The sequence below is a fragment of the Tursiops truncatus genome, chromosome 2, assembly GCF_011762595.2.
Source record: "Tursiops truncatus isolate mTurTru1 chromosome 2, mTurTru1.mat.Y, whole genome shotgun sequence".
Lineage (NCBI taxonomy): Eukaryota > Metazoa > Chordata > Mammalia > Artiodactyla > Delphinidae > Tursiops > Tursiops truncatus.
The window spans coordinates 74,963,754-74,987,449 of record NC_047035.1 but is presented as its reverse complement, the minus strand read 5'-3'; the positions used below and the strand labels follow the sequence as shown (position 1 = coordinate 74,987,449).

Below are 23,696 nucleotides of genomic sequence, written 5' to 3'. Positions count from 1 at the left end.
ATTCTGATTTTAAAATACTGGTGGTCATATTAACTCCTGTGATATATTTGATATTGTATAAGAAATATGTCAACACACAAAAGTTGCCTAACTCAGTGAACAAATTATTTCCCAAAAGACCAATGGATAATCATTCAAAACTATGCATAGATGAAAGTGCCATCCAAAATGCAAGCTAGACCAATGGACTTTAACGGAAAAGAATAGGAAAAGCCCATTAGCATGGTTTCTGATTTCACAACGCAAATAACCTACTTTTTTGTACTACACATCTGTGTGAGGCCAGGTTTTGCTCATATATTTCACCAAACCAATATATTGCAATACATAGGAGGCATAAGCAGACATGTAAATCTAATTGTCTTCGCATAAGCCAGCTCTACCCTGATGGTTATTTGAAGACTATGATCAAACACCTTTAGTATCTCCCATCCTTTGGTCTATATTCTCCAAAGTTTTCTAGCTGTTCCTCCATGTATGTGGTTTGAAGTCTTTTCAACAGTCTGTTCCACCTTAAAAAGCACACACACACACAGCCTAGTATTCTCCTTTCAATAGACTGCAGTTTGTCTATAACCCTCAATGAATACATGTCAATATCAGGAGCAGGGAGTAGAGATAAATAAAGCAAGTTCAAAGTCCAAAATCACAAAATTAAAAGCTCTAGGATGCTCTTGTCCAATCCCTATTTCATTTCTTGGACTGGCATCCCATAAATTTTCTCCAAGTCCTCTGAGTCTCCAGGCAGGAAGCCTGATCCCACCCAGGACTGGACAACACCATGGGAAACTCAGTCCCCTCACACCATCCCTGTCCTCTAGTCCCTTCTGAGAATGCACTTGTCTGGCCCAGCCTCCTTCCAGGAAGAGGTGAATTTCAGGATGAACCCAACCTCTGCCTGCCCCTCCCCTTTCTCACAGAAGAGCATCTCATACAACAATGCAAAGCCACAGAAAGGAAGAAAAGGCCGGGCTGCCCAGGCCATTCTAAGGCCACTCCAGGGAAGGAGACCAGCTGGAGGACTGAGAGGATACCCAGACACTTTCAAATGACAATGTCAGAACAGAAGACCAAAGACTGGGCATTTGCTTAGTTTATCAAAAGAATATCACTGGATTAGGAATTGGAGTATTGATTTCTTGTATGTTTCTTTAATTTGGGTGCCTTGGCCAGTTGTGAAACCACTCTGGATCTTTCTAGACTCCTTCATTTGAACACATAGTGGAGCAAATATATGATCCTTGAGGGCTTTCCCAACAGTGACATCCTAGGATGCTTCTCTAGACGCACAGTCCATGCTAGATTACTCATGTTAGTGGAAAGAATGTGATTTAACTACTCCAAACATGTAGGTAACATGGAACTCATTTCTCTTTGGCTTTGGAATATATTTCATGGCTTGGAGAAAATCACAACAAATATATCTTCATAATGATGCTTAACTCAGGCCAATGTTAAAAATCGAATTCTTTACAACTAATAGTGCTGTGCTCTGCTAATCAAATATAAGGTAGTATTTCACAAGACACCTAGGGCCAGAGAGAGCAAGGGACTAGGAATTGGGAAGATGTAGCTTCTGGCCATGAATCTGACACTTCCTAGCTCATCCTCTCTGAATATGAGATACTCCATCTTAAAGTGGATTCAGAAGACACTTTCTGAGCACTAGTTCATTGAGGTACTGTGCTGGCCTAGTGGACACAGAGATGAACAAGACAAACTCCTTCTCTGAGACCACAGGAAAGGGGTTTTGAGTGCAGGGATAGAGATAAGCACTGGATGCCATGAAAATTGAAGGGAAGGGGGTGCATCTAATCCAGTGCACTGTTGGGCAGCCATTTAAGACTTCCTAGGGAAGAAAACAGCTAAGCTCAGACCAGTAAATCAATAGGATCTAAGGAGGTGGGTTAGGGACAAAACTGGGGAACTGAAGAAGGAAAGGGTATTTCAGGCAAAAGCAATCACTTGGCAAAGGCAAAGAGGTATGAAAGACCATGGAGCTTTCAGGAAGCAAGTTGTTCAACACAGCTGAGTTTAGGGGAGCATGTGGAAAAGGATAAGATATAGCCTAGGAAGGCAAGCAAAACCCTGTACTCCAAGCCATCTTATCCTGAGGATAATGGGGTGCTACAATAAATTTCAGCATGTAATTTCATAGGTCAAGCCCCACAAGGCTTAGCATCTTTATTAATCAGGTATTTCTACTGTGATTATTAGCTATAACAAACATTCACAAAATCGCAGTTGCTTTACAACAAACATATATTGCCTTTGCTCATTGGTCAGCAGGCCAGCTGGACTCGGCCTCAAGTTGTGGGCTGCATTCAGGGCTGCTCTACATGTCTTCGTTCTGGGACCCAGACTGAAGCAGCAGTGACCCTCTGAGCACACTCTTCTCACCTCAGAGGACAAAGGTTCAAGAGTGCTGGCAGAAATCCATGATGTCATGCCATGTGGAGCCTCAGCCTAGAACTGGCACTGTCACCTCCACCCACAATCTATGGATCCATGCACGGCCACGCTCCAGGTCAGTGGAGTGGGATGTACACCCACCTGGAGTGGAGGCCCTGCAAAGTCCCATGGCAAAGTCCCTGGATGATACTCCTGGTACAGGGAGGAGTGAAGCACTGGGAAACACAGCAGCTGCATTCTCCTCAGGATTCAGCACCCCAAAACTTTCTGCCATGGCCACAGGATTGTAAGATTCACGGCCCCAGACCCACAAGATTGCAGAGTTTAAGTGTTGGTTTCCTCGAGATTTTAATTGCCTTTTCATTCCCAACTTTTTTGTTTCTTAAAGCTAGTTCCATTCAAACCAGTCTCTGATGGCTGCTTGGGAAAGTCTGTGCACCAGCACTAGGAGGGAGTCAGTGGGCCTCACAGGGGTGCATCAGAAGCCGAATTTACTATTCAACACGCTAACCACCCACCTGTTGCCATTTCAAAGACTGGCACCTAAACCAGCCATACTCAACCGTCCAAGTTCAATGTTTTATTCCCAACTGGCCTCTCCCCATGAGGTCCACATTCTCCTGCTCTCTGCTCAAGCCATCCGTTGTTACATTGTCTGTTACTGAGAAAATAACATTTCTGCTTCTCCAGTTTTCCTATTCATTCTTTGAGTTTTTTAATCAGCAAAAGAGTGTTAGACCATGTGTGTGGAGATGATGTTGCTTGGAGTTCACGGGGCAGAAATACAGTTGTATGGAGGGTGGGAAGGAGTTGTCACAAGATTATAAGGAAAATTGTTATACTTAAATTAAGCCATGGATTTAGATAAGATCCTCCAAAGAAAGTGTGAAGATCAACCTTTTTTCAATCCTGCTCTCTCTTGATAACAACAGCAACAGAATTCACACTCTCCTTTAATGGTTAACATTCCATGAGGGTACTTTCAATGACTCTAGTGTATCTCTTTATTTTCATAATAATAGACACACAGATCAAAGGCTAACCAAGACCAATGTGTTGAGATCACCAAAGTTTTCAAAAAGGGTATGATGATGTTAAAAATCACAAGTCCAACAAGAATATAAATAAATGGCATGGCCTGAATTTGGCCAGAGCCACTGCACCTAGGTTCACAGGTTGTGTCTGGCACAAGGACCCTCGGCCAAGGGGACAAGAGGGGCTAAAATTCAGCTCCAGCTCTGCTGTCCCTGGTGAGGAGCTGCCTCAGCTGGAGAAAGGGAAGCCTTTCATAAAGCTCACAAAGGTGCCTTCTGTTTGCCAAGCTTGAACACTAGGCAATGCCACTGCATTTCCCCAGTGGGTTGCCCTTTCCAAGTCACACCAAGAAACATGTGGACTACTGGCCCTGAATTTAGCCAAGAGCTAGTCAATGGAGAGGATAAAATTCTAAGTTTATATGAAAGCCTTTTCGGCTCTATAACACCCTCCACGTGTAAAGTAGGGCAGGCAGAGGTGATTTGGAAGCAAAGCACGTGAGAGCAGAAATTACATTGACCACAAAACTTTTCTGCCTACCTACAGCTTATAGAACCCAGTTGAGACATTCAGGTCTGACAGACTCCTCTGTGGGAAACCATCTGAGAGGAGACTGGCCAGAAAGCACAGATAGGAGAAGATGTCATGATTTCTGAAAGTCCATTCTAGTTGCAAACTCCAGGGCAGATCCCAGCAGCAGGGCAGAAGAGCCTGAGAAAGAAGCACCCAGGTGAGCCTGCTCTGACCTGCAGCCAAGACTCTGATATTGCTGAAGCTTGACTTGGAGAAAAATCCTATGACGGGTGTTCTCAGAGGCCCCATAGGACAAAACCAAGGGGAGGTTTTTGTAAAGCTCTGTAGCACTGTGGGTGGGATTTACGAGCACATTGCTACAAAACCCACAGAGACCTGTACAGAAACTGTAGGGGCAAAAGTGGAATTTCCCCCTGAATTCCTCATCCTGGCTACCATGACTATCAGACTAATTTTCCCATGACTCCCTGACTGAACTCCCACAAAATACCAGCTGCCATTTTTGCTTCACATAAGGCATCCAGTCCCAAGTTCATTAAAATGTTGTAACCGATATTCTGATGGAAACTTGCATGTTCCAAACTTAAATCTGACCATTCGTTAAGCAGGGAATTTCCTGCAAATGTTCTATCCTATTTATATTTTCCAGTGTTTCCTTTCTAAAGCTAACTCCCAAAGGGCTTTGCTATGCTTTCCAGTTTCATCACAAGGTCAATGTACAAGTTAATTTTTTAAATTTCTTCAGCCCAATAGGTGCCTGGAATAACAGAGAAATGGAAAGATTTCCTCTTCCATTTCTCTATTATTCCAGGCACCTATTGGGAGCAAAAAGCTCAAGCTTGGACTACCTTGGGACCTACAACAACCATAAAACGTGCTCTTGGTGTCACTGTTCTAACAGCCAATTACTCACTCAGTTTCTTCTGCAGCGTTTGTTCCTTAGTATCTTTTTCTAATCTTGATACTTAGGCCTCCACTTTATAAATTCATATTTCCTTCTTTGACATCTACTCATAGTGTTGATAGTCTACAAAATTTCCACCACTCATTTCTTCCTCCCAGCCTCCCTCACCCTGAGCTTTACACCTTCCAACAATAAACCTTCCCAGAACATTAGTATCTCAACTGAAAAATGACGCAAAACAGGTCCCTTCCTATTCCGGTTTTTTGCTTCTCAGTCCTACCCCAACCCATGTAGGACTGGAAAGTTAGGACCACCTTCCCCGTTTGTGGACATTTTCTCAGAGATCTGTCACCAGAGCAGCATTTGGGGCTGAGTCCATGATACTATAACACTTGAAGATGCCTGACTCAGAAAGACTTGCAAGTTTGTACCTAAATTCAGGTCCAGCTACTGTATCACTGGAATTTGCCATTGGAAAAGGTGGGCTATGTTCGTACCGCTCCTTGAAAGTCCCAGAACTGAATCTCAGATTCTACAGGATATATGGATGTATGAAGCTCAAGTGCACCAGTTCTATGGACTGTGATGGGAGCTGTCCAGATCATAGGCCTTCAGTGGAAGAAGGAAACATTGTCACCTTAAAAAACTCCAACTCTCTCGGCTACTTGTGTTCTCTGATACCACACCTCATTCTACCATTTATGTTAGATCAAATCTACTGAAAAATAAACTGGACAAAGACATAGTCTTTGCAAGTCTTCAGACTCAAAGTAAAGTAAATGAATCTGACTCCAGAGTAAAATCTTTCCCTCTCTCTAGCACAGAATCCAAGAGCTAGGTATAAAGCAGGTCTTTATGCACCCTATTTTTACATTTGGATAATTCCTCCCGCTTCCTGTACAAAGGTTTTACATATGGAGAATTCCGTGATGAAAATGGAGACTCCACCCTACATACACTAATAACTCAACTATCAGTGTAGAATGAGTGTGTAAAGGGAAGACAATTTTGTACTAAGATTATTTAGCTTCTATTTACAGATGAAAAACAATAGACACTTTCTTCCTACACTGGCTTTCTCTCTGGATAGAGTGTTTGCCATTGCTTTTTGGCTTCCACACCCCAAGCCATCTGTTCTCCACCACATCTGGAGGAGGATCTCCTGGTTCAGCATTGTTGACGCCATCACACTGATCCCAGAAATCAGACCTAACTATATACATTGGCTAGTAAACCTGGAAAAGCCCACATTCTAAGATAGAGGTGGAAAGTGGTGGGATGGATGGAACCTGGGTGCTGGGAAACTGCTCAAGTCCACTGCTGACTCAGTCTTCTCACCACCCACCTAATAATGTCTTCCTTATGAGGCACCAGAAACCCAGAATAACCACATTCTGTGGTTCCTGTACCCCCTGACACCCCACATTTGAGTTCCTTTCCTATTCAGAGAACAAAAGCTGCTGGCTTTGAGCCAGTTCACAACAGATGTGGGGCACAACCACCAACTACCCAGGAAGCATTCACCAGGGCAGGGCATGAGAATCAGCTTCTCAGAAAGTCCCATACTTGTGATCCCATCAATCACCTGACACCTGCCCAAAGAGAGAGACTGGGAGACTTTCTCCTGAGCATCTTCACAGATTTAATGCTTCCTGTTGAGAACTGAGGATCCTGAGTCATGACTAAGTTTAGGAGACTGAAAGTTAAGTGAATTATCGGAAAGTAGTTATTACAACTCTACAGGTACCATAGAAATGCCTGCAGATCTATCCAAAACTTTGATACAATGCCTTCCTAAATCACTGACCTTACCCATCTCACTCTCTGAATCCATGAGGTGATCACACACTGGATGGGCTTTCAAAGCTGTGAGCAGAAGGACCTTTCCTTTCTCCACATGCAGGTCAATGGGGCTGGAGATACTGCTCCTGAGAATGTTATTGCTAGTTTGTGCCAGACCTTACAAGGATGTCCTTGTACTGCAACTCTCTGTAAGAGACTGTATCCTGGCTTTCCCTAAGTCTGTAGATTTCTTTTACTACTTTTGTGACCCAAGAAAATAGTCCCTTCTGTGGACTGCCTACTTCATAAAGCTAAGAAAAATAGGAAGCGTATGGACAAAGTATAAGGAAATACACAAAAACATTAGTACCAGGGAAAATACTCTTGTAGACTCGGAGTATTTAAAACTTGAATTGATATTAACCTTATCTCCCCAGCAAATGTAAAGGTCAGTATTAAAATGTGTATTTTCTCAGTGTCTCTGAAAGAAAATATGAGAATTCATGGAGTACAGAATCTTTGAATCCTGCAGTTTCCACACCAATAAACAAAAGTGCTTCACTGTAGCTGGAATGATCCAAAGCCTTGGCAGTAGCTAAGGGAGGCTGCAGCTGCCAACCCTCTGCAAACTGTAAAGTAGGTCATCCACAGCTCCTTGTTCTCATCTTTCTGGGCCTTTTCCCTGGACCCTCCTCCCCATCACATCCCTCATATGCTTCTATTCTATTCCCTTCAAAACCTGGTATCAAGAAATGACCTGAAACTAGTTCATACTAATTTAGGGAAGAATGGAAATAGATGGAGGCTTTAGGTTTTCTAAGTTTGGGGTGGGAGGGAGGGAACATTGTATTTAATAGATATAATAGCCATGAGCTAAAGACTAAAGCAACCGTGGCAGAATTTTCAAAGCTTGAGGACACTGCCCAAAACGAGAGATGGAAGTTTGTTCTCTCCGTGTTTGGAGATTCGGTGTGGATCAGACAAAGAGAATCTGGAGTCTCTAAGCAGGCACTTCTATTCTTGTGTTCAGAAAGAGGTCCAGAATTGTGGCCAACAGAAATATAAAATTTAAATGTGTGTGACTTAATCTAATAGCAAGAATAGTTTTCCGTAGTTGACATTATTCAGCCAAGAAACAAACATCCTTATCAGAGAGTGAGTTCAGGTGGATGACTACACTAGGAAGGTTGTCTGCATGGTTGGCAGATAGAATTCAATGACCTGAGTTCTTTTCTCCTTAAAATTCATTACAATATTCCGTGTCGAAAAAAACTCAACTGACACCTAAAAGCAACTACAGTTACTATTTGGGTATATTCCTTCCCAGTTTTCTTTTCAAAGTACATACTCTCTATATGTACTCATACTCCATATACACAATTCATCTGTTTTAACATTATAAAATCAATTCCATATTTTTTTATTTGATACTTTTAGTAATCAGTTTTTTTTTTGGTTTTTGTTTTGTTTTGTTTTGTTTTGCGGTACGCGGGCCTCTCACTGTTGTGGCCTCTCCCGTTGCAGAGCACAGGCTCCAGACGCGCAGGCTCAGCGGCCATGGCTCACGGGCCCAGCCGCTCCACAGCATGTGGGATCTTCCCGGACCAGGGCACGAACCTGTGTCCCCTGCATCGGCAGGCGGACTCCCAACCACTGCGCCACCAGGGAAGCCCCGTAATCAGTATTTTTAATGAGCTACATTAATACTGTACTTAGGAACCTGCTATGGATCAATCAGTTCTTGTGTGATGGAGAATTTGGGCAACATCTACATTTCTCCTATTGTAAAAACTGCTTTAAGGAATATATCCATATGTGACATTTCCATTATTTAAAATTATGATATGTATATATGATGAAAACTTTATACATACATATAACTACATGTACATAACTATATTTTATGTATATAGTATATTCTTTGTAATATAAAGTAAGTCCCCACTCTTCCTCAACTAGATTATTGAAAATGAGGGTTACCAAAGTTAGCAGAAGGAAAGAAATCATAAAAATCAGATCAGAAATAAATGAAAAAGAAATGAAGGAAACGATAGCAAAGATCAATAAAACTAAAAGCTGGTTCTTTGAGAAGATAAACAAAATTGATAAACCATTAGCCAGACTCATCAAGAAAAAAAAGAAGACTCAAATAAATAGAATTAGAAATGAAAAAGGAGAAGTAACAACTGACACTGCAGAAATACAAAGGATCATGAGAGATTACTGCAAGCAACTACATGCCAATAAAATGTCCTGCAAGAAATGGACAAATTCTTAGAAAAGCACAACCTTCCCAGACTGAACCAGGAAGAAACAGAAAACATAAATGAACCAATCACAAGCACTGAAATTGAGACTGTGATTAAAAATCTTCCAACAAACAAAAGCCCAGGATCAGATGGCTTCACAGGCGAATTCTATCAAACATTTACAGAAGAGCTAACACCTATCCTTCTCAAACTCTTCCAAATTACAGCAGAGGGAGGAACACTCCCAATCTCATCCTACGAGGGCACCATCACCCTGATACCAAAACTAGACAAGGATGTCACAAAGATAGAAAACTACAGGCCAATATCACTCATGCAAAAATCCTCAACAAAATACTAGCAAACAGAATCCAACAGCACATTAAACGGATCACACACCATCATCAAGTGGGGTTTATTCCAGCAATGCAAGGATTCTTCAATATACGCAAATCAATCAACGTGATACACCATATTAACAAATTGAAGGAGAAAAACCATATGATCATCTCAATAGATGCAGAGAAAGCTTTCGACAAAATTCAACACCCATTTATGATAAAAACCCTGCAGAAAGTAGGCATAGAGGGAACTTTCCTCAACATAATAAAGGCCATATATGACAAACCCACAGCCAACATCGTCCTCAATGGTGAAAAACTGAAAGCATTTCCACTAAGATCAGGAAGAAGACAAGGTTGCCCACTCTCACCACTCTTATTCAACATAGTTTTGGAAGTTTTAGCCACAGCAATCAGAGAAGAAAAGGAAATAAAAGTAATCCAAATCGGAAAAGAAGAAGTAAAGCTGTCACTGTTCGCAGATGACATGATACTATACATAGAGAATCCTAAAGATGCTACCAGAAAACTACTAGAGCTAATCAATGAATTTGGTAAAGTAGCAGGATACAAAATTAATGCACAGAAATCTCTGGCATTCCTATACACTAAGGATGAAAAATCTGAAAGTGAAATCAAGAAAACACTCCCATTTACCATTGCAACAAAAAGAATAAAATATCTAGGAATAAACCTACCTAAGGAGACAAAAGACCTGTATGCAGAGATTTATAAGACACTGATGAAAGAAATGAAAGATGATACAAATAGATGGAGAGATATACCATGTTCTTGGATTGGAAGAATCAACATTGTGAAAATGACTCTACTACCCAAAGCAATCTACAGATTCAATGCAAACCCTATCAAACTACCACTGGCATTTTTCACAGAACTAGAACAAAAACGTTCAGAATTTGTATGGAAACACAAAAGACCCCGAATAGCCAAAGCAATCTTGAGAACGAAAAACGGAGCTGGAGGAATCAGGCTCCCTGACTTCAGACTATACCACAAAGCTACAGTAATCAAGACAGTATGGTACTGGCACAAAAACAGAAAGATAGATCAATGGAATAGGATAGAAAGCCCAGAGATAAACCCACGCACATATGGTCACCTTATCTTTGACAAAGGAGGCAGGAATGTACAGTGGAGAAAGGACAGCCTCTTCAATAAGTGGTGCTGGGAAAACTGGACAACTACATGTAAAAGTATGAGATTAGATCACTCCCTAACAGCATACACAAAAATAAGCTCAAAATGGATTAAAGACCTAAATGTAAGGCCAGAAACTATCAAACTCTTAGAGGAAAACATAGGCAGAACACTCTATGACAGAAATCACAGCAAGATCCTTTTTGACCCACCTCCTAGAGAAATGGAAATAAAAACAAAAATAAACAAGTGGGACCTAATGAAACTTCAAAGCTTTTGCACAGCAAAGGAAACCATAAACAAGACCAAAAGACAACCCTCAGAATGGGAGAAAATATTTGCAAATGAAGCAACTGACAAAGGATTAATCTCCAAAATTTATAAGCAGTACATGCAGCTCAATAACAAAAAAACAAACAACCCAATCCAAAAATGGGCAGAAGACCTAAATAAACATTTCTCCAAAGAAGATATACAGAGTGCCAACAAACACATGAAATTATGCTCAACATCATTAATCATTAGAGAAATGCAAATCAAAACTACAATGAGATATCATCTCACACCAGTCAGAATGGCCATCATCAAAAAATCTAGAAACAATAAATGCTGGAGAGGGTGTGGAGAAAAGGGAACCCTCTTACACTGTTGGTGGGAATGTAAATTGATACAGCCACTATGGAGAACAGTATGGAGGTTCCTTAAAAAACTAAAAAGAGAACTACCATATGACCCAGCAATCCCACTACTGGGCATATACCCTGAGAAAACCATAATTCAAAAAGAGTCATGCACCAAAATGTTCATTGCAGCTCTATTTACAATAGCCTGGAGATGGAAACAACCTAAGTGTCCATCATTGGATGAATGGATAAAGAAGATGTGGCACATATATACAATGGAATATTACTCAACCATAAAAAGAAACGAAATTGAACTATTTGTAATGAGGTGGATAGACCTAGAGACTGTCATACAGAGTGAAGTAAGTCAGAAAGAGAGAGACAAATACCGTATTCCAGCACATATATACGGAATTTAAGAAAAAAAAATGTCATGAAGAACCTAGGGGTAAGACAGGAATAAAGACACAGACCTACTAGAGAATGGAGTTGAGGATATGGGGAGGGGGAAGGGTAAGCTGTGACAAAGAGAGAGAGAGGCATGGACATATATACACTACCAAACGTAAGGTAGGTAGCTAGTGGGAAGCAGCCGCATAGCACAGGGAGATCAGCTCTGTGCTTTGTGACCAATAGGGAGGGTGGGAGGGAGGGAGACGCAAGAGGGAAGAGATATATGGGAACATATGTATATGTGTAACTGATTCTCTTTGTTATAAAGCAGAAACTAACACACCATTGTAAAGCAATTATACTCCAATAAAGATGTAAAAAAATAAAATAAAATAAAAAATAAATAAGTAATTTATTTATTTTAAATACCTGAACAAAATAAATTGCAAATATGACAAACATTAAAGATTGTTAAATCTAAATGATGAATCCAAGATATTGATTGTATTCCCCTCTTTTTCCCTAATATTTCAAAAGCTTTATAAAAAAATATTTTTAATGTTTTCATTTCTTGGCCATTAAGTGGTCAAGAGGTCTACAGCAAGTTTAAGCAGTGAAAAAGTGAAATACAATATGTTTCCTGAAAATCAGCATGATTTCTTGACGAATACTGCTCAGCTCAAAGAAACCGTGAATCCACAGACATTTAAAGATATTAAAACTGTGTGTTCATATGACATATTTCTAAGACAACAATGGACTCTGTCACTGCCTACATACATAAAATTAATGAGAAAACTGCAAGTGATGATTTTCCACGTTTTGGATTGTTCTTATTCAAGAACAATCTTGAACTGGAGAGGCATAAGTGGTGTACCTTAAAATCACTGCCTTTCAAGATCTGAAATAATGATAATAGCTCAAAATCCAGACTTCCACTTGTGTGGAGGTGGGGCAGAGCCAGACTTCTACAGACGTACCAAAGACTCCAGTCAGTGGATTGGCAAGCTCACTTCTCCTTCAGCAGGGTGAGCATCACAGAGAAGGTAAGAGAAGGTTTTGACAAAAGCCAAAGTGTGTTGGGGGCCTCCTCACTGAGGGGAACTTGACAAGATTTATCCATGCTTGGGGCTTTATATGGGTCTCAGATCAAAAGCCTGGTCTTTTTTTAATTCCAGTCCAGTTGCTAAGTATATTGTTTGATCCATTAACCACGAAAGCCCAGTCGATCTATTCCTCCCCTTTAGCATTTTGCCAAAAATTCAAGTCACCTTCCTAACTACCTGTCACTTAAACGAGAAATATTATTTTTAATGGAAAGGTTGAAGTTTTGCTGCAGAAATATAGTTTGGATACTGAACATAATATAGTCAGACTCTGGGCCTTCCCTGAGCCTTCCCACTGTCCCCAAAGCACCATCTTCATGGATCCAGCATCTGAGACACTGAGTACCACCAAGGAGAACAATCCCCAGGCAGAGGACATACAGGTCCATGGTCTTTGACTCTAGAGAGTCCACCAAAGTATTTAGGACAATTTCATCTTTTTTAAGGAATTGGAAAATTACTGCTCACAATGGCTTCTGACCACTTATTCATCTATCAGTTAAAGCATATGATATAATTGATCTGCTAATCACTAGCAAACAAGAAGAGAGTGGTCAAGCAGTAGAGAAAGCCTGGGTTGACTGCTGCCATTGCAGCTTTGGCAGCACAAACCACATAGATTAGGACAGTGGTTTTCAAAGAATGGCCCATGGCCCACTAAGGACACAAAGACATTTTCAGGGAGTCTGTGATGTCAGAACTAATTCCATAATAATATCAAAAGAATATTTGCCTTTTTCTTTGTGTTGACATTGCCCTGATGGTGTAAAAGCAATGGTGGATAAAGCTCCTGGTCCCTCATCATGAATCAAGGCAGAGGCCTCAATTCTGTATTAGTGGTCAATATAGCCTTCATTTCTATATTTGCAAGGGGGAAAAAAAAGCCAGTTTCTCCTAAAAATGTTATTGACTATATGAGTTGGCTAAGGCTGCCATAACAAAATAACACAGACCAGGTGGCTTAAGCAACAGAAACTTATTTTCTTACAGTTCTGAAGCTAGAAATCCAGGATCAAGGTGCCCACAGAGTCGGTTTCTCCTTATCCCTCCCTCCTTGGCTTGGAGATGACCACCTTCTCTCTGTGTCCTCATATGGACTTTCCTCTGTGCGTGCAAATCCTTTGTGTCTCTTCCCTTTGTGTGCCCAAATTTCTTCTTCTCATAAGGACACCAGTTAGACTGGATTAGGGTCCACTCTAATCCAGTCCAAATGGCCCCATTACACCTTATCTTTAAAGGCCCTATTTCCAAAAAAGGGATACATTTTGAGGTACTGGGGGTAAGGACTTCAACATATGGATTTGGGGAGGACACAGTTCAGTCCATAACATTGAAAAAGCAGTAAAAGTACTAATTTTATTAACTCTCCACTCTTGAGTATATGTCTTTTTAGTATTCTGTGTGACAAAAGTAGAAGTACACATAAAGCACTTCTGTTGCATTCCAAATTATTATATTATCTCAAGGCAAAATATTTGTGCAATCGTTTGAGTTAAAGGCTGAACTAGCCACTTTTTCCATGAAACACCATTTTGCTGAACAGAATGACTGGCAGGGAAACCATGGTTAATCAAATTTGGGTAGTTGTCAGGCATTTTCTTGAAAATGAATGAACTGAGCCTGCACATCAAGAAAAACAATGGACCATTGTTGCTAATAATAAAAATCTAAGCTTTCAGGCAAAAATTACAATTTGGGAAATTTGTATCTGCTACCATGAGCTGTATGGCTCCCCAGTATTTAAATAGTGCTCTGATTTAAAGATATTGGTGATCATATTAACTACTATGATATATTAGATATTGTATAATGTAATGTGATAACACACGCAAGTTGCCTAACACAGAGAGCCAATTATTTCTCAGAAGACCAATGGGTAAAGTTACAAAACCATGCATGGGTGAAAGTTCCATCCAAAATGCAAGCGAGACCAAAGGATTTTAATAGAAAAGAATATGGTAAGTCCATTAACACGGTTTCAGGTTTCATATTGCGACTAACCTACCTTTTTGTACTACATGTTTGTATGTATAAGGCCAAGTTTTGCTCATATATTGCAACCAAACTAATATATTGCAATAGATAGAAGGCATAAGTATACATGTGAATCCAGTTGTCTTCGAATAAGCCAGCTCTACCCTGACGGTTATCTGAAGACTATGATCAAATACCTCCCATCCTTTGGTCTATATTCTCCAAAGTTTTCTAGCTGTTCCTCCCTGTATGTGGTTTGAAGTCTTTTCAACTGCTTGGTATCAGCTTTGAATCCACTGCAGTTTGTCTATAACCTTCAGAGAGTACATGTCAATATCAGGAGCAAGCAGTGAAGATAAATAAAGCAAGTTCAAAGTCCACAATCACAAAATTAAAAGCTCTAGGATGCCCTTGTCCAATCCCTATTTCTTTTCTTGGCCTGGCATCCCATAAATTTTCCCAAGTGCTCTGAATATCCAGGCAAGAAGCCTGATCCCACCCAGGATTGGACAACACCATGGTAAACTCAGCCTCCACACACCGTTCCTGTCCTCTGATCCCTTCTGGGAATGCACTTATTTGGCACTGAAAATGACCTAGCCTCCTTCCAGGAAGAGGGGAACTTCAGGATAAACCCACCCTGTGCCTGCCTCTCCCCTTTCCCACAGAAGAGCATATCCTACAACAATGAAAAGCCACATAAAGAAAGAAAATGCCAGGCTTCCAAGGTTTCCATTCTAAGGCCACTCCAGGGAAGGAGATCAGCTGGAGGACTGAGAGGATACCCAGACTTTCAAATTACAAATGTCAGAATAAAGGAACAAAGAAGACTTGGTATCTGCCAAGTGTACAAAAAAATATTCCTGAACTAAGAATTGGGATACTTGAGTTCTTGTATGTTCTTTTGAAGTTGGGTGCCTTGGCCAGTTCCAAAACCTCTCTGGATCTTTCTACACCCTTTCATCTGAACATATCGGGGAGCAAATATATGATCCTTGAGGGTTCTCGCAGCTGTGACATCCTAGGATGCTTCTCTAGAGGCACAGTTGACCCTTCATTACTCCAAATATGTATACAACATATTGATTTGAATACTCCAGATATGTGGTTTGAATACTCCAAATATGTAGACAACATGAAACTCATTTCTCTTTGCCTTTGGAATATATTTCATGGTGTGGAGAAAATCACAACAAATTTATGTTCCCAATGATGCTTAACTCAGGTTAATGTTAAAAATCTAATTATTTACAATTAATGATGCCATGCTCTCCTAAACAAATGCAAGGTAGTATTCCATAGGGCACCCAGGGCCAGAGACAGTAAGGGACTAGGAATTAGGAAGATGTGGGTTCTAGCCATGGACCTGTCACTTCCCAGTTTATCCTCTCAGAATATGAGATACCGCATCCTTAAAATAGTTTCAGAAGACACTTTCTGAGAACTCACTCAATAAGGCACTGTGCTGGCACAGAGGACAGAGATAAACAAGACAAATCCCTTCTCTCAAGGGTCTGTATCTAATGAAAACAAAGGAAAAGGGTTTTGAGAGCAATGATAGGGATAAGCACTGGATGCAAGAAGATTCAGGGAAAGGGGTGCATCTAACCCAGTACAGTCTTTGGCACTCATTTAGAACTTCCCAGGGATGTCAACAGCTAAGCTCAGATCAGGAAATCAATAAGATCTAAGGAGCAGGGTTAGGGACAAAATTGGGAACTGAAGAAGGAAAGGGCATTCAAGCAAAAGCAATCACAGGGCAAAGTAAAGAGATATAAAAGAACATGGCACTTTCAGGATGCAAGTAGTTCAAGGCAACTGAGTTTAAGGGAGCAAATGGAAAAGTACAAGATGTAGGCCTAGGAAGGCAAGCCAAAGCCTGTATTCCAAACCATCTTATCCTGAGCATAATGGAGAGCTACCATAAATTTTAGCAAGTAACCCCTTAGTTGGGGTCCCCCTAAGGCTTAGCATCTATAATAATCAGCTCTCGGCCAAGGGGACAAGTGGGGCTAAAATTCAGCTTGAGCTCTGCGGGCCGAGCCAAGGCCCTGGTATGAGTCTGCATCAGCTGGAGAAAGGGAAGCCTTTCATAAAGCTCACAAAGGTAACCTGTTTGCCAACTAGAACCCTAGGAGCTGCCACTGCATTTGCCCAGTAGGTCACCTTTTCCAAGTCACATAAACCAGCATATGGGCTACTGACTTTCAATTTAACAACCAGAGAGTCGATGGAGAGGATAAAATTCTAAGTTTATGTGAAAGCCCTTTGTCAATTATACAACACCCTCCATGTGCGAAGTGGGGCAGACAGAGGTGATTCAGGAGCTTAGCAGGTGACAGGAGAAATTACATTGCCCACAAACATTTTCTGCCAACCACAACTTGTAGAATCCACTTGAGACATTCAGGTCTGGCAAACTCCTCTGTGGGAAACCATATGAGAGTAGACTGGCCAGAAAGCACAGTGGGAGTAGACACCATGATTTGACCTGTTCTAGTCACAAACTCCAGGACAGATCTAGCCAGGGGTTCAAAAGAGTCTCAGACAGAAGCACCCAGGCCAGCCTCCCCTGAACTAAGCCAAATCCCTTTGATCTTGCTGGAGCATGACTTGGAGAAAACATCCGGCCCCGTAGTTCTCAGAGGCCACATTGGGCAAAACCAAAGGGAGGTTTTTATAAAGCTCTGTAGCATTGTGGGTGGGATACGCACAGTGATACAAAACCCACAGAGACCTGTACAAAAACTGCAGGGGTCAAAGTGACATTTCCCTGGGAAATCCATAGCCTGGCTACCATGCCCCAGGGACTAACACAGCAAATAGGTGCCCTTCCTTGCTCAGTGACCCAAATGGGATGCCAAAAAGTTGTCTGAACCAGGAGAGGTGACCCCCAGTTGCTGACCTCTCTCTCTCACTGCTGTTTTCTCTTGAGTGAAACTGGCATTTCAACCGTATTTGAGGAATACAAAAAGGTGATTCTCAAAAACTATCCTTGTCTTGGTTTCTATTGCAAAAAGGAATCTTACGGAATTTCTGAATCAAAATTCCTAGAGAGGTTTGCCTGAGAGCTTTGCTGTGCAGTTTGGGAAGATGAATCTAAAGAGAGGGATTTGTTTTTAGGCCATCACCAGTAGTAGTTGCTCATTCTAACACTGAATATACTATAAATCCCCAGTACATGATTGGTGCTTCATGCTGCCCTGTAACCATTGGTATGCCACATGTTATCTGACTTAAAGCAGCCCGGGGGTCTGTGAATGCCTTGACTCTGGAATAGTCATGGATCCAAGACCGATCCCCTTGGCAACACCTGGTTTCTAAGACTGAGAGTTAGGTGTGCGTCTAGGAAGCGAGAAAAGTCTAAAATAACAGAAAGCAACCATTCCAAGAACTTCATGAAGTGTCCTATACTGGAAATGTTCACCACAGGAGTGTGTGCTCCTACCTACTCTCAGACTACAACCTCCCAAAAGCAAACCCAAAAGCAATTGCGAATCTGCAATTGACTATATCATCACGAACCAGTTGGATGAGCATCAAGTGCCATCTTTCAAAGAACCAAACCCTTAAGATCCTCCTATCCTCAAGATGACAGGAAGAAGAAAGGTGGCAGCACCGCTGAGGTATTTGGAAAGCCCTCAAGCGCTGTAAGAGAGACAGGCTCATCTTTAGAAAAGGAACTCGCCTGATTGTGGAACCAAGTAAGTAATTCATTTATCTGTTTTTTGAGGTTAATCCTCTATCCAAGGAGGCAGAAACATCAGGGAACGTGAGATGGGTAGTAGTAGCGTTAATATTGTGTCAAGGAGGCGTTTGGGGAAGATGTGAACTACTGTTAATCCCCTCCATAGGAATTGGGAGGGGATTGTCTATAAAAAAAAAATAGATTGGGGGCTGTGAGAGACCCCACATAGCTCAGGGAAACTGAGGAGTTTCTGCCCAATGCATGGGCTTTGGGTCAGGCTGTAGAGACCACAGAGTCACTGGCTCAGCTCCCCTAGGAGAGTCAGAACTGACCAGGGACAAGGTTGAGCTGAGTCTGGGGGATTCTATCAAGGTGGCTCCAGATATAAAGAATTCTGACCTTCTGGGCTTCTCTGGTGGCACAGTGGTTGAGAATCTGCCTGCTAATGCAGGGGACACGGGTTCGAGCCCTGGTCTGGGAGGATCCCACATGCCGCGGAGCAACTAGGCCCATGAGCCACAACTACTGAGCCTGCGCGTCTGGAACCTGTGCTCTGCAACAAGAGAGGCCACAATAGTGAGAGGCCCGCAAACCGCGATGAAGAGTGGCCCCCACTTGCCACAATTAGAGAAAGCCCTCGCACAGAAACGAAGACCCAACACAGCAAAAATAAATAATTAATAAACTCCTACCCCCCACCCCCAAAAAAAGAATTCTGACCTTCTTTAGGCCAAACACTTGCTCTTGGGAGAGCTCAGAACTGAGTCAGCCTCCTGGGCACAGAGGGTTAGGCCAGGGTAAGTAGGCGCTGGTGTTGTTCTGTTTTTTCTTCAGAAAAAAGGAACCAGTTCCAGAAATCTGTTTCTAATTGTTTGAGCTGCAAATGGAAATTAGGTGACTAGTGAGGAAGCTGGAACATTCTGGTTCCCATTGAGACCAGATCCCAAGCAGAAGAAAGTGAATGTGCAATGCTTCCTTTAAAGCCTATAGGACATAGCCAGGCATAGCTCCCTAAGGACTCACGGCATCCATCTTCCTCACGAAGGGGATGCGGTGCCACTCACTAATGAACTGTTATAAAGGAATCGATGCTAACGTTGTCAAAGGACTGTGCTCAACACAGGAGGCATCTTCTCAGGTCATTTAAGTGACATTTGAATCCAATTGTGTCTTGCTAAAAAAAAGCACATCAGTCTCCATTGGGCAGCAGCCTCCAGTTAGATAGTGGAGATTAATATTAAGCTAGAAAATGTAATAAACAAACACAAAACACCCCATTTCAAAGATCCTAGGGAAGTCTAGCAACGGGGTCCCAAATCTGCTGAGCTGGCTGCTGGAAAAGTAACAGCACGTCCTGGCCTGATGCCTTGGTGTTCAGCTTGTGTTTTCTAAAGTAAACGAAGACTTTAGAGAGGTGGGGTGAAAATGTGATGGGGTGGACTCCTCTCAGAGAATGATTAGGGACAAGACAGTCCTTGGTGTATGAAGTGAAGGAGGCATAGAACTGAGGGCAAAGGAAGGGAAAAGGAGGAGTGCAGGCTGGGCATTCCCAGACCTCACACACTAAAGGGAGAAGTGAGGCAGGGGCTTTGCATCCAAAAAAAGATAGAGCTCCAAAGCCAGCTAGCAGAGTCAGAGCAGAAAAATTCATATATTTTTAAAAATCACAGTAAGATTTTGAAAATTCAAATAATGGAGGTTCTTGCCGTTAGACCTCATTGGCTTTAAATTTTCTCACTAAAATAATAGTTTATCCACATTCCTGACAAAGTTAGTGACTGAGTTCCCTTATCTCCCTTTGTTCACCGAGTTCTTCCTAATGAATTAAGTTCTTCTGCTTACTGACTTACTTGAGCCAGCGTTGCCCTAAGTGTAGAATGCATAGTACGTGGCTTTAGATGGTACATAGATAGACTTTCTTTTCATTTCAATTGCACTGTCTTTTAATGGTATCAGCATAGTACAACTAGGTTGTCAAACCCATGTGATTTAAAGTTTCCTCTTAATTATATTTTAAGTTAAAATGTGAGTAAATTTAAAGAAAATTATTAAGCAAATCTTATGACTGATGGATGTGACCCAAAATAACCCAAAAAGAGATGTGATAAATTGAAGTTTAGGAAACACTGAGCCGGTGACTTCCGTTGTCCTTTGAAATAAAAAGATGAGGGGCACACAGAGAGGGCAGGATGCAGAATATCTTTGTATGGTGCCTTCTTTTTAGCAACAAATATTGGATAAAGAGGCATCACTGCAAACTCAGACCCTTTATCTTCTCAGAAGCCTACTTTCTTTTGATGCTCTTTCTTTTGATGCACCTGAGGAAAGGTGCTTCTTTCAAGTTCTTACTTGCAGGGCTCCCAGGCAGCACCAAACTAACAGGTCTACACAGATCTGCAGCCCAGATCCACCATAGCTTTTAGCCCTCCAGATGGAGAAGACCTGGGGTTGCCACTTAACTTTATAAAACAGAACAAGAGAACAGGATAAAATAGCAAGGAATAAAGTACCACAATGTAAATGTGTGCAATGACAGGAGCTTAGAAAGGGCCACAGTCATCAGGAACATCTTCCTGCCAGTGGGCCACTGGATGGACTTAGAGTCATATATATTATTATACAACATACATATATCATCATATCAACTACTACTTTTTGAATGCCTACTATGTATTGAGCCACTGGACTAGGCACTTTATAAATGAATGTCATTCTACTTGGTTCTCACATGATCATGCAAAATTAGGTACTATTACCTGCATTTTTACAGGTTAGGAGGGATTCCCCAAGATCACACAGCTTAGCAAAGCCAAAATTTGTATCATCCGTCTGATTCCAAAACCTGTGCACTTAAGAACTCTGCTCTTCTATCAGGACTGAAGTTTGATTGGGGCACATGTGGAGGTTTTTCTTGCCTGTCCCAGCCTCCCCCTCAGGCTTCTAATGAGCTCCTTTCCAAGCTGCCTGCAGAGTCTTAAGCAACAGTTAGGCTGTTTCCCTTCCATCCCCACCACAGTCCTTCACCAAAACAGGGCTCCTGCCCCCAAACCAAAACCAATTACCCAAAGAGGCATTCTCCAGGCAAGGGCCATCCTTGAATTTACACCCCTAGGGCTCAAGGGTCCCTAAACTCAGAGAGGTTCAGACAATGATCAGAGCATCACCCTTTCCCCCAAGAAAAAATCCTGGGATCATCAACATGTTTCTGTAACGCCAAGAGATAGCTTTCCCATTCCCATCTTTGGCATTCCTTCCCTCTCACTCTTGATGAGCCTCTCCCAGAACAGAGCCTTGACCTGCCCTTCCCTCTGCCTGGAACCATTTTCTCCCTGAGACTCACCTAGCTTTCTCCCTCACCTTCTCCAGGTCTTTACTCAAATGTCACGTCTAATGAGGCCTTCCTCAACCACCCCTGTCTTCAACAGTCCCCTTACCCTGCTTCATTTTGTATAGCCCTCACCTCCACCTGAAACTTTGAATGCTCACTTATCAGCTATCTCCCTTGTCCCCTGAAGGCAAGGGCTCTGAGTTGTGCCTTACCATTTCCATGAATACATTGAAGGCACTAAGTAAATGTTTGCTGAATGAACAAACAAATGAACAAATGAATGAATGAATGAATGCGAGGACAAGTCAATGGTGGTTTAAGGCAAAAGGAAATAGAAATGTAAGCAAGCTAGGCACCTCCAGAGCCAAGCTTAATCTCAGCTCTGCAACCTGTGACAAGTCAGTGTCACTATACGCCAGGCACCCTTCTAGGTGCTGGGGAATCAGCATGAATAAAACAGACAGAAACCCATGCCTTATTGGAGCTTACAGTGTAGTGTAACTACGACTGTAAGACAGATGGTAACCTCACTATATAAAATATATAGTAGTTTAGCTACAATGAGGTATCACCTCACCAGTTAGAATGGGCATCATCAGAAAATCTACAAACAACAAATGCTGGAGAGGGTGTGGAGAAAAGGGAACCCTCTTGCACTGTTGGTGGGAATGTAAATTGATACAGCCACTATGGAGAACAGTATGGAGGTTCCTTAAAAAACTACAAATAGAACTACCATATGACCCAGCAATCCCACTCCTGGGCATATACCCAGAGAAAACTATAACTCAAAAAGACACATGCACCCCAATGTTCATTGCAGCTCTATTTACAATAGCCAGGACATGGAAGCAACCTAAATGCCCATCGACAGACGAATGGATAAAGAAGATGTGGTATATATATATGATGGAATATTTCTCAGCCATAAAAAGGAATGAAATTGGGTCATTTGTAGAGACATGAATGGATCTAGAGATTGTCATACAGAGTGAGGTAAGTCAGAAAGAGAAAAACAAATATCGTATATTAATGCATATATGTGGAACCTAGAAAAATGGTACAGATGAACCGGTTTGCAGGGCAGAAATAGAGACACAGATGTAGAGAACAAACGTATGGACACCAAGGGGGAAAAGTGGCAGGGGTGGTGGGGTAGTGGTAGTGGGATGAACTGGGAGATTGGGACTGACATATATACACTAATATGTATAAAATGGATAACTAACAAGAACCTGCTGTATAAAAAGAGAAATAAAATAAAATTCAAAAAAAATATATAGTAGTTTAGGTGGTAATAAGCCCTGTGAAGGAAAATAAAGCAGTGAAGAGGAATAAAGAGTATTAGTGGGAGGGGGCAGTGTGCAATTTTTAACAGAGGGGTCACAGAAGGCCTCATTGGAAAGGGGACATTTGAGCAGAGACCCGAGAGGGTTACAGAGGGAGCCATGCAGGTTTCTGGAGGAAGAGCATTTCCAGGCAGAGGGAACACAAGCACTGCCTGGAGTGTGTGAAGGATACCAAGGAGGCCTGGGTGGATGGAGGAGAGTGAGTGACCTGGAGAGAATTTGTGAATGAGGTCAGGTTGGTAATGGGGAAAGGATGGCTTCTAAGTCACTGTAAGGACTCGGGCTTTTGGATTCTAGAGGGAAGGTTAGAGAAGGGAATGGCAGTCACACTTGACCTTGGGAAGAGACAAAGGGAGACAGAAACCTGGATTCCAGTCCTCACCCTCAGCTTTAAGAAGTGGGCAATTTTATCCCAAACACCAAAGAAACAGGATTCTCTCCTCCCTCAGCAACCTCTCCCTACAACCCTGTCCCCAGGGAGCTCTGAGCTTAGTGAAATTACATGTTCCTGCTTCAAGTAACACTTTTTACTCTGAGTCTAACACTGATAAGCATTGTACTTACACCGAGCATTTACAGAATGCTTTATATATACACCCTTTCATTTAATCTTACAACCTCCCAATACAGAAGACAGTATCCTTGTTTTATAAAGGAGGCAAATGAAGCTCACTGACCTTAAGGAACCTGGCCAAGATTACACACTTAGTAAGTAAGAAACTGAGTTGAACTCGATTTCAGGTTTTCTGACATCTCCCTACTTCACCGCAACTGAGAAGCACTCTCCATTTTAGTGATTCTCAAAGTATGATATGCAATC

At 41.8% G+C, this 23,696-nt stretch overlaps 1 long non-coding RNA gene across 3 annotated transcripts in view; it reads right to left on the bottom strand.

Annotated features, from left to right (window-relative positions):
- The window catches only part of LOC109552290 (uncharacterized), a 212,691-nt gene that overhangs the window by 170,863 nt on the left and 18,132 nt on the right, over positions 1-23,696 (bottom strand). The window lies entirely within an intron of this gene.